Source organism: Cervus canadensis, chromosome X, assembly GCF_019320065.1.
Source record: "Cervus canadensis isolate Bull #8, Minnesota chromosome X, ASM1932006v1, whole genome shotgun sequence".
Taxonomy (NCBI): Eukaryota; Metazoa; Chordata; class Mammalia; order Artiodactyla; family Cervidae; genus Cervus; species Cervus canadensis.
In genome coordinates this window covers 4,388,499-4,398,938 of record NC_057419.1, presented here as the reverse complement: position 1 = coordinate 4,398,938, position 10,440 = coordinate 4,388,499, and positions in this window count along the sequence as shown.

Sequence of the window (10,440 nt, the reverse complement as noted above, 5' to 3'; positions counted from 1 at the left end):
CACTGATCTAAGCGTACCTCTGCAGTTTTCAAAGGATGTGAGGCCTCCGGTCGCGATGAGGTGGGTAACTAGGTCTTTCTCTGTTTTCTCTACAGGGATCTCAGACATCTATTCGTCTTGGGAGATGCAAGACGAGCCTGCATTCAAGTCACTGTAGGGATATCCGGCCTTAATTCGAGTCAGGTCATCGCGGTGTCCATTCCACTTGAGGCCGCAAACTCAGGGTCCCTCTCACATACCTAGAGCTGAGAGAAGTCTCCTCTTGAGGTGCTTGTGGTAAGGTGGTGTTCCTCTGGAATCGAAGGCAGGGACTAACCTCTCATCTCGAGTTGATTTTTGGTCCACGGAGCTCTTTCATGTTACTACAGTGACCTCAGGATCCCTGTAGCCTTGAAATAGTGTTCTTGCGGTTCTCTGGAGTGCCATCAAGGAAACCAAGGCTCCTTTCATGTGTGAATTACAACACGGAATTGCTCTGCACGCAGTGCAGGGGAATCGGGCCTAATCTCGTGGCGAGGGGGAAGTCTCATGGTTTTTCTCGCGTTGCGGCGGGAACCTGGGGTATCTTCTCGAGTTACGAAGGGAATGGCCCTTCCACACTCGTGTTTGTTCAGCGATATCAGGACTCCTGCCTAGTTGCGAGGGGCACCTCAGGATTCTACTCGAAGCTTGGCAGGGCAATTGGGACGCCTCTCCAGCTGAGGCAGGAGACCAAGGGTCCCTTTCCACGTGCCACAGGAATCCTGGGACTCCTATCAAGTTTCACGAGGAGTCAGGCATCGTCTCCTTTGGAGGCAGTGATCTCCGCGTACCTCTGGAGTTTTCAAAGGATGTGAGGCCTCCGGTCGCGATGAGGTGGGAACCTTGTCTTTCTCTGTGGTCTCCACAGGGGATTCAGACATCCTTTCGTCTTGGGAGATGCAAGACGAGCCTGCATTCAGTCACTGCAGAGATATCCGGCCTTATATCGAGTCAGGGCATCGCGGTGTCCATTCCACTTGAGGCCGCAAACTCAGGGTCCCTCTCACATACCTAGAGCTGAGAGAAGCCTCCTCTTGAGGTGCTTGTGGTAAGGTGGTATTCCTCTGGAGTCGAAGCCAGGGACTAAACTCTCATCTCGAGTTGATTTTTGGTCCACGGAGCTCTTTCGTGTTGCTACAGTGCCCTCAGGATCCCTCTTGCCTTGAAACAGTGTTCTTGGGGTTTCTCTGGAGTGCCATCAGGAAATCAAGGCTCCTTTCATGTGTGATGTGCAACACGGAATTGCTCTGCACGCAGTGCAGGGGAATCGGGCCTCATCTCGCGGCGAGGGGGAAGTCTCATGGTTTTTCTCGAGTTGCGGCGGGAACCTGGGGTATATTCTCGAGTTACGACGGGGATGGCCCTTCCACACACGTGTTTGTTCAGCGACGTCAGGACTCCTGCCTAGTTGCGAGGGACAACTCTGGATTCTCCTCGAGGCTTTGCAGGGCAATTGGGACGCCTCTCCAGCTGAGACGGGAGACCAAGGGTCCCTTTCCACGTGCCACAGGAATCCTGGGTCTCCTATCAAGTTTCACGAGGAGTCAGCATCGTCTCCTTTGGAGGCACTGATCTCCGCGTACCTCTGGAGTTTTCAAAGGATGTGAGGCCTCCGGTCGCGATGAGGTGGGGAACTAGGTCTTTCTCTGTGGTCTCCACAGGGGATTCAGACATCCTTCGTCTTGGGAGATGCAAGACGAGCCTGCATTCAAGTCACTGCAGGGATATCCGGCCTTATTTCGAGTCAGGGCATCGCGGTGTCCATTCCACTTGAGGCCGCAAACTCAGGGTCCCTCTCACATACCTAGAGCTGAGAGAAGCCTCCTCTTGAGGTGCTTGTGGTAAGGTGGTATTCCTCTGAGTCGAAGCCAGGGACTAACCTCTCATCTCGAGTTGATTTTTGACCCACGGAGCTCTTTCGTGTTACTACAGTGACCTCAGGATCCCTCTAGCCTTGAAACAGTGTTCTTGGGGTTTCTCTGGAGTGCCATCAAGGAAATCAAGGCTCCTTTCATGTGTGATGTGCAACACGGAATTGCTCTGCACGCAGTGCAGGGTATCGGGCCTCATTTTGCGGCGAGGGGGAAGTCTCATGGTTTTCTCGAGTTGCGGTGGGAACCTGGGGTATATTCTCGAGTTACGACGGGGATGGCCCTTCCACACACGTGTCTGTTCAGCGACGTCAGGACTCCTGCCTAGTTGCGAGGGACAACTCGGGATTCTCCTCGAGGCTTGGCAGGGCAATTGGGACGCCTCTCCAGCTGAGGCGGGAGACCAAGGGTCCCTTTCCACGTGCCACAGGAATCCTGGGACTCCTATCAAAGTTCACGAGGAGTCAGGCATCGTCTCCTTTGGAGGCACTGATCTCCGCGTACCTCTGGAGTTTTCAAAGGATGTGAGGCCTCCGGTCGCGATGAGGTGGGGAACTAGGTTTTTCTCTGTGGTCTCCACAGGGGATTCAGACATCCTTTCGTCTTGGGAGATGCACAACGAGGCTACATTCACGTCACTGCAGGGATGTCTGGCCTTATTTCGAATCAGGGCATCTCAGTGTCCATGCCACTTGAGGCCACCAACTCAGGGTCCCTCTCACCTACCTATAGCTGAGAGAATCCTCCTATTGAGGTGCTTGTGGAAAGTTCATATTCCTCTAGATTTCAAGCCAGGGACAAGCTCTCATGTCAAGTTGATTTGGCGTACACGGGCTCTTTTGTGTTGCTACTGTGACTTCAGGATCCCTCTAAAATTAAGACAGTGTTCTTGGGTTTCTCTGGAGTGCCATCAAGGAAATCAAGGCCCTTTCATGTTTGATGTGGAAGACGGAATTTCTCTGCATGCAATGCAGGTGAATCGGGCCTCATCTGGCGGCGAGGGCGAAGTCTCATGGTTTTTCTCGAGTTGCGACCAGAACCTGAGGTATATTTTCGAGTTACGACGGGGATGGCCCTTCCACACACGTGTTTGTTCAGCGACGTCAGGACTCCTGCCTAGTTGCGAGCGACACCTAGGGATTATCCTCGAGGCTTGGCCGGGCAAGTGGGACGCATTTCCAGCTGAGGCGGGAGACCCAGGGTCCCTTTCCACGTGGACAGGGATCCTGGCACTACTATCAAGTTTCAAGAGGAGTCAGGCATCGTCTCCTTTTGAAGCATTGATCTCCACATACTTCTCTAATTTTCAAAGGATATGAAGCCTCTGGTCTCAATGAGGTGGGGAACTAGGTCTTTCTCTGTGGTCTCCACATGGAATTCAGGCATCCCTTCGTCTTGGGAGATGCCAGATTATCCTGCACTCAAGTCACTGCAGGGATATCCGGCCTTATTTCAAGTCAGGGCATCTCGGTGTCCATTCCACTTGAGGCCGTAAACTCAGGGTCCCTCTCACATACCTATAGCTGAGAGAAGCCTCCTCTTGAGGTGCTTGTGGAAACCTAGTATTCCTCTTGAATTGAAGCCAGGGACTGAGCTCTTATCTCGAGTTGATTTGGGGTCCACGGAGCTCTTTCTTGTTGCTACAGTGACCTCAGGAACCCTCTAGACTTGAGACAGTGTTCTTGGGGTTTCTCTGGAGTGCCATCAAGGAAATCAAGGCTCCTTTCAAGTTTGATGTGGAACACGGAATTGCTCTGCATGGAATGCAGTGGAATCTGGCCTCGTCTCGCAGTGAGGACGAAGTCTCATGGTTTTTCTCGAGTTGCGACCAGAACCTGGGGTATATTCTCAAGTTACGACGGGGAGGGCCCTTCCAAGCACGTGTTTGTTCAGAGATGTCAGGACTCCTACCTAGTTGCGAGCGACACCACGGTATTTTCCTCAAGGCTTGGAGGGGCAATTGAGATGCCTTTCCAGGTGAGGCGGAAGACCCAGGGTCCCTTTCCACCTGCCACACGGAACCTGGGACTCCTATCAATTTTCAAGAGAAGTCAGGCATCGTCTCCTTTGGAAGCATTGATCTCCGCGTTCCTCTGGAGTTTTCAAAGGATGTGAGGCCTCCGGTTTCAATGAGGCTTGGAACTAGGTCTTTCTCTGTGGTCTCCACTGGGGATTCAGAAATCCCTTCCTCTTGGGAGATGCAAGACGAGCCTGCATTCAATTCACTGCAGGGATATCCGGCCTTATTTCGAGTTCGAGCATTTCGGTGTCCATTCCACTTGAGGCCACAAACTCAGGTTCCCTCTGCCATACCTATAGCCGAGAGAAACTTCCTCTTGAGGTGCTTGTGGAAAGTTCGTATGTTCTGTCCATAGTCCGAGTCCCCAGTCGCGAAAGAAGACTCCTCGAAACAATGCAACTAGCAATAGGGGAATTTATTACTGACTCGAGCCAGGGCCTCCCGCCCTCACCAGGTGTGTGAGGACGAAAGGCCCCGAGCCCCAGTTATCTCGGGTATTTATTAGGTCAAAATAAGCAGCAGGTAGTTGGCGCAATCGGGTTGGTTATACAGTGGGTAGTTGGCACAAGATGATAGGTTACACAGTTGCAAGGTAATTTTTGTTGGCTCAACGTGGGGCTTTCAGATTTCCCCTGATAGGTTCCCTTTTCTCTGGCTAGGCATATGTTGATTGGCTGGCTCCAGGAGGCCTGATAATTATGTTACCCTGGGAAACCAGGCCTACTCCTAATCTAGGCTGCCTGCCATGGCGTTATCCGTGACAGCCTCACATTTCCCCCCTGTCTGTTGTTCAAGTAGAGGAATCTTCCTCTTTACTCTGTGAAATTGACTGATATTGTTGTCTCAATACCATAATTTGGATGGTATTTAGGCTCTCCCTAATAAATGAGACCAGACGGTTTAAAATGCATGGACCAAAGGTCAGTAACAATATTAATACTATGAGTGGACCCAGGAGGGTGGAAATCAAAGTGGTCAACCAGGGGGAGCGCTGAAACCAAGATTTAAACCAGCCTTGTTGGGCTTCTCATTCTCTCTTCCACTGGGCTAGTCCCTCTCTTACTTTTTAGAGAGATTTTTGTACCACCCCTGAATGGTCGATATAGAAACAGCATTCTTTTCTCAGTGCTGCACATAATCTTCCTTGTTGCAGAAACAGCAAATCTAAACCTCTCCTATTCTGTAACATTACTTCAGCCAAGGAGCTCAAGGATTCTTGGAGGTGCGAAATGGACTGTTCCCTTGGTTTCGCAACCCCAAGCGGTGCAATAAAAAGAGTCAGTTTCCCCACATTTTTCATTTTGGTTCTGATCCCTTCCCCCCCCCCCACCCCCGCCACGGGCAGACATAGACAGGCACCTGTTCGTAGTACTGTGGGCCTTTTCGCTCACAGTTATGGGTGAACGAGCGAAAGAGACGTGGGCAAATAACTTGGTCAGTTGGTGGGGACCAAACCCATTACCGTCAGCCACCAGCACGCACAAATCAAAGGTCAGTACTGGCCACCATGTCCCTTTGGGGCCACGTTGGAGCTCGAATTAAGCACTTCTCCAGTCTCAGGATTGTAGATTACCCAAGTCAGGTTAGCTGGCTGATGGGGGTTGTGGCTGGTTCCTCCTGGGCCAATGAAAACTGTTATTAGCAGGAGAGTTAAGAGGGCTCCCGTCGTACGAGTTTCAGTTTCAAAAGATTTGATGGGTGAGGTCTTGCCTCCCATTCTGCTTGCATCTTCTCCTGTTCTTCTGGGGTGGCTTGCCGCACATGATTGCAGTGAACTTAGAGCCCGATCCCGTTGACCTTAACAGCAGTAGGAGTGGTAAGGAGAACAACATAAGAGCCTTTCCATCTAGGTTCTAATGCTTTAGGTTAGTGTCGTTTTACCCAAACCCAATCACCCGGGCCAATATTAAGTGAGGAGATGGTCCCCTTGCTTGGACCCTCGTGTATCAGTGTTTGCTGAAATTGTCCCAAGGTAGGGGGTGGTAGGCGTTTTCCCTTGAATATAGGACACACAGGAGGGGGTCTTCTATACAGAATCTCAAAAGGGGTAAGATTCAGCTTATAAGGGGTGTTACGCGCCCGAAAGAGTGCGAAGGGAAGGAGGGTCACCCAGTCCCCGCCAGTCTCTATTGTCAACTTTGTCAGAGTTTCTTTTAGGGTCCAATTCATTCTCTCAACCTGTCCTGAGCTCTGAGGATTATATTCACAATGTAACTTCCATTTTGTCCCCAGAGCTTGGGCCAGCCCTTGTACAATCTGGCTCACAAAGGCAGGTCTGTTATCTGAGCCCATAGTCACTGGCAGCCCATACCTAGGCACTATCTCCTCTAAGATCTTTTAGCAACCACTGTTGCTGTCTCTCCCTTAGTGGGGAAGGCTTTTACCCACCCCGAGAAGGTATCTACCAGAACCAACAGATAGTGATACCCGTACTTGCCTGGTCTTACCTCAGTGAAATCTATCTCCCAGTGTTGCCCTGGCTCTTCCCCTCGGTACCTTGTTCCAGTGTGCTGTCTTTTCCCTGTCCTCATCAGCTGGCACGCTTTGCAAGCCTGGATTATTTCTCGTACAGTTGCATTTTGTCGAGGGAACCTCAGGCAGGCTGTCTGGAGAAGAGTCAAGGTCTTTTTCTCTCCCAAGTGTGTAGTAGTGTGCAGGTGTTCACATAGGTGACGACCCAGGATGGCAGGCAATATCAGGTTGTTGTTTTGATCTTGGTACCATCCATCTTTGTTATTCTTCTGGAGGGTGGTATACTCGTTGATCCAAATGAGGTCAGGGAGGGAATAGTCAGGGACTGGAGGCAGAGTCCCCATACCAGGAGGTGGAAGTCCCATGGCTAATATGGGGGCAGCATAGTCCCAGCTGGCCGCTTTTAGTAGGGCCCGTCTGAGTGTCTGGAAAGCCTGTTTCATTGGCTCAGTCCAAGTCCAGTTTGGGGTCTCTTTACTTCCCTCATATAAGGGCCGGGCCTTCTCAGCAAACCCCATGATCCATAGTCTACAATATCCAACAGTTTCTAAAAACTCTCTCACCTGGTGGGGGGTCTTGGGCTCTGGTACCTGCAATATTGTTTCCTTCATGGCCTGAGTTAGCCACCTTTGCCCCTGCCTGATCTTATACCCCAAATAGGTGACCTCTTGCCGGGATATTTGCACCTTCTTTGTGCTAGCATGATATCCCAAGGTGCCTCGAGTCTGTAAGAGGTCATCGGTGGCATGGCTGCATGCCTCCTCTGTGGTTCCAGCCAACATAAGGTCATCCACATATTGCAGCAGGATGACCTCTGGGTGGCGAGTCCGATATTCATAGAGGTCCTCACTCAAAGCCTCGTTAAACAAGGTAGGGGAGTTTTTGAGCCCTTGTGGGAGGCGGGTCCAAGTTAGTTGTACTACCGGTTGGCCTTCCCCCTCAGTCCACTCAAAGGCAAATATTTCCTGGCTCTGGGCCGCCAGGGGTAGGCTGAAAAAAAGCATCTTTCAAGTCCAACACAGTGTACCAAGTGTACTCAGGCAGCAGACTGCTCAGGAGGGTATACGGGTTGGGGACAGTAGGGTGTATGTCACTCACCCGCTTGTTGACTTCTCGTAGGTCCTAGACAGGTCTGTAATCCGTATTCCCCGGCTTCTTCACCGGTAGTAAGGGGATGTTCCAAGGGGATTGGCACCGCTTGAGAATTCCGGCATCCATGAGCTGTTGAATGTGGGGAGTGATCCCCTGCCGAGCCTCCTGGCTCATAGGGTATTGCTTCACCCTCACAGGAGTTGCCTCGGCTTTTAGTTCGATGACGACCGGATGTCTCTGTTTAGCTAGTCCCATTCCTGTTGTTTCTGCCCATGTCAATGGGTATTTGTGGACCCACGGTTGTATATCTGGTGCTATAACCTCTGAGGGCTTAGGCACAAAAAGTCTGTATTCATCTCTTAAAGCTAGAGACAAGACATGTATCGGCTGTCCAAGTCCATCCGTGACTGACATTCCCCCAGGGTCAAAATGGATCTGAGCATTAACTTTAGTCAACAAGTCCCGTCCAAGTAGAGGGGCTGGGCATTCTGGTATCACCAAAAACGAATGGGACACCTGATGGGTCCCCAAATTTACTTTCCGTTCTGTGGTCCAACAATAATTTTTTGTCCCCGTGGCTCCCTGCACCAAGCTGGTTTTCTTAGACATTGGTCCCAGTGTTTAATTTAAAACAGAGTGGTGGGCGCCAGTGTCCACCATGAAGCCAACAGGTTTCCCCTCCACATGTATGGTTACCCAGGACTCGGGGAGGGGTGTCAAGTCTTGACTCCCCTAGTCACTGTCTTCCCCCGCATATAGAACTCGAGTTCCAGGGGAAATTCTCTCTCTGGGTTGTTCTTTTCTTCGGGTCCCTCTTAGGGCACTCATTTTTCCAGTGCCCCCGTTCTTTGCAGTAGGAGCACTGATCTTTCTTTAGGGCCTGCCTTTTTGGTCTCTCTGTTTCTCCTGTCTGGGGGTCTCGAGGCTCCCTCAATTCTGTTCCAGCCTTCATCCCCGCAAAAAGAATCTTGGTTAGTTCTCTCTGGTTCTTCCAGTTTTCTTTTGCCCTATGTTCCCTATCTTCTTTCCTGATCTTCTCAGCTAGTTCCCTTTCCTCCCGACGAAGTTGTTCCTCCCTTTCTTCTGGGGTCTCCCTATTATTAAATACCTTTTCAGCTGCTTTCAGTAAGTCTTGTATTGTCTGCTCTCCTAACCCCTCTATCTTTTGTAATTTCCTCTTAATATCTGGGGCTGCCTGATTCACAAACACTAGTAGAACTGCAGCGCGTGATTCCTCAGCCTGGGGGTCCATGGGTGTATATTGCCTAAAGGCTTCCATTAGCCTCTCTAGGAAGGCTGACGGGCTCTCAGTGGGCTCTTGCCTTACTAAATTTACCTTTGCCAAATTTGTCGGCTTCCTAGCTGCGGCCCGCAAGCCAACCATTAGAGTCTGGCGGTACACTCGGAGACGCTCCCTACCTTCCACTCGCTCAAAATCCCAGTTAGGCCACAACAGAGGAAACCCCTCGTCCACGAGATGAGGCTGGGCGGTTGGTCTCCCATCGACCCCCGGGACCTGTTTCCGCACCTCTGCCAGGATTCGCTCCCATTCTTCCGTGTTGAAGAGCACCTGCAACAGCTGCTGGCAATCATCCCAGGTGGGGTTATGAGTGAACAAAATGGGAAAAGGGCCAGTATTGATAGGTTCACTCTCCGTCCAGGTTAGTGGTCCCACCCGGATGGGGAGTGCCTGTACAGTAGATGAAGGTTCCCCATGATCCTGCTCACCCCTATTTCCTCTATTCTTTCTCCGGGGTCGGGATTCCCTTGTCCCTTCTGATTCATTGGTGGGGGCTCTTCCCCCTGGGGGAACTTGCAACGGAGGAGGGGCATATGGCGGGGTCCTAATTTCTGTCTCCAAGTCAATCAGGTTCCGGTCCGAGGATTCCTGCAAGACCAGTTTTGGGCCCTTATTCTTCTTGGCTTCCTCTGGGGCAGTGGGAGTTTTCATAACCAGGGCCTGTACATTAGGAGAATCAGGGAGTTTGTGAACAAAAGGTTTTAACCATTTGGGCGGATCTTTTACTAGATCTTGCCAGACCATAACATATGGGACTTGGCTCGGGTGGCCCCAGGGATCAGGAGCCATAACTTTTTCTTTTTCACTGCCCAAATAATAGAAGGTTGAAAAGTTTCTTCTGAAGGCCATCCAACCTGGAAGGCGGGCCACTCTGCAGAGCAAAAGGTTATTAATTTACTCTTTGTAACCAGTAGTGACAGATCATACACTCTAGCCCTGACATCCGAGAAATTATCAGTCATGAGAAAGAGTGAGATAGATTTTCTTGCCCCATAGCAAGAGTCAGAAGAAAGTCACCGAGAATTACCACCAATAAATCCCATCGGGAGTGGTGGCAGCCAGGAGGTTGGGCTTGTGGTATGCTTTGTGGAACTATTTGAGTGCCTTAGTCGTTGCACGGAAGTTTTCTTGCTGGGGGCAGGCACACTAAGGGTTTCTAGCCTGTTCCATGACCCCCTTATCCTTTCACGGGAGTCTTCCAGTGTCAGGCGCCCTATCGGCTCTTAAGTGCCTGTCCCGTGCCCACACAGATGGGTTTTTATTTGGCCAGATTCTCAGTTTAGAATACGAGAAAAAAAGAAAGGAGTTTCACCCTCTCGGGCTCCCGTTACTGGGGCTGACTTGTTGGGAGGCCTTCAGAATCCGCCAGGGAGTAGCCCTGGCCGGGATTCGTCAGTTGCCCCGACAACTGTCTGCCTGTTCACTGAAACTCCCAGAAACAGAAATGAGGCTCCAAGGCTTTATAGGAAGAAGTAGACAATGACACACCAGACAACAATGAGACAGGAGACAATGCCGGCAGTTACACAGAGAAACACACAGACAGACAGACATCGGCCGACGACACAGATCCTCTGGAACAAGGGTCACCTTACCATATGGCGTCCACTGTTCCCCAGATTCGGGCTTAGGAGAGGAGGTCTCCTTCCCGCAGAGCTGGCTGC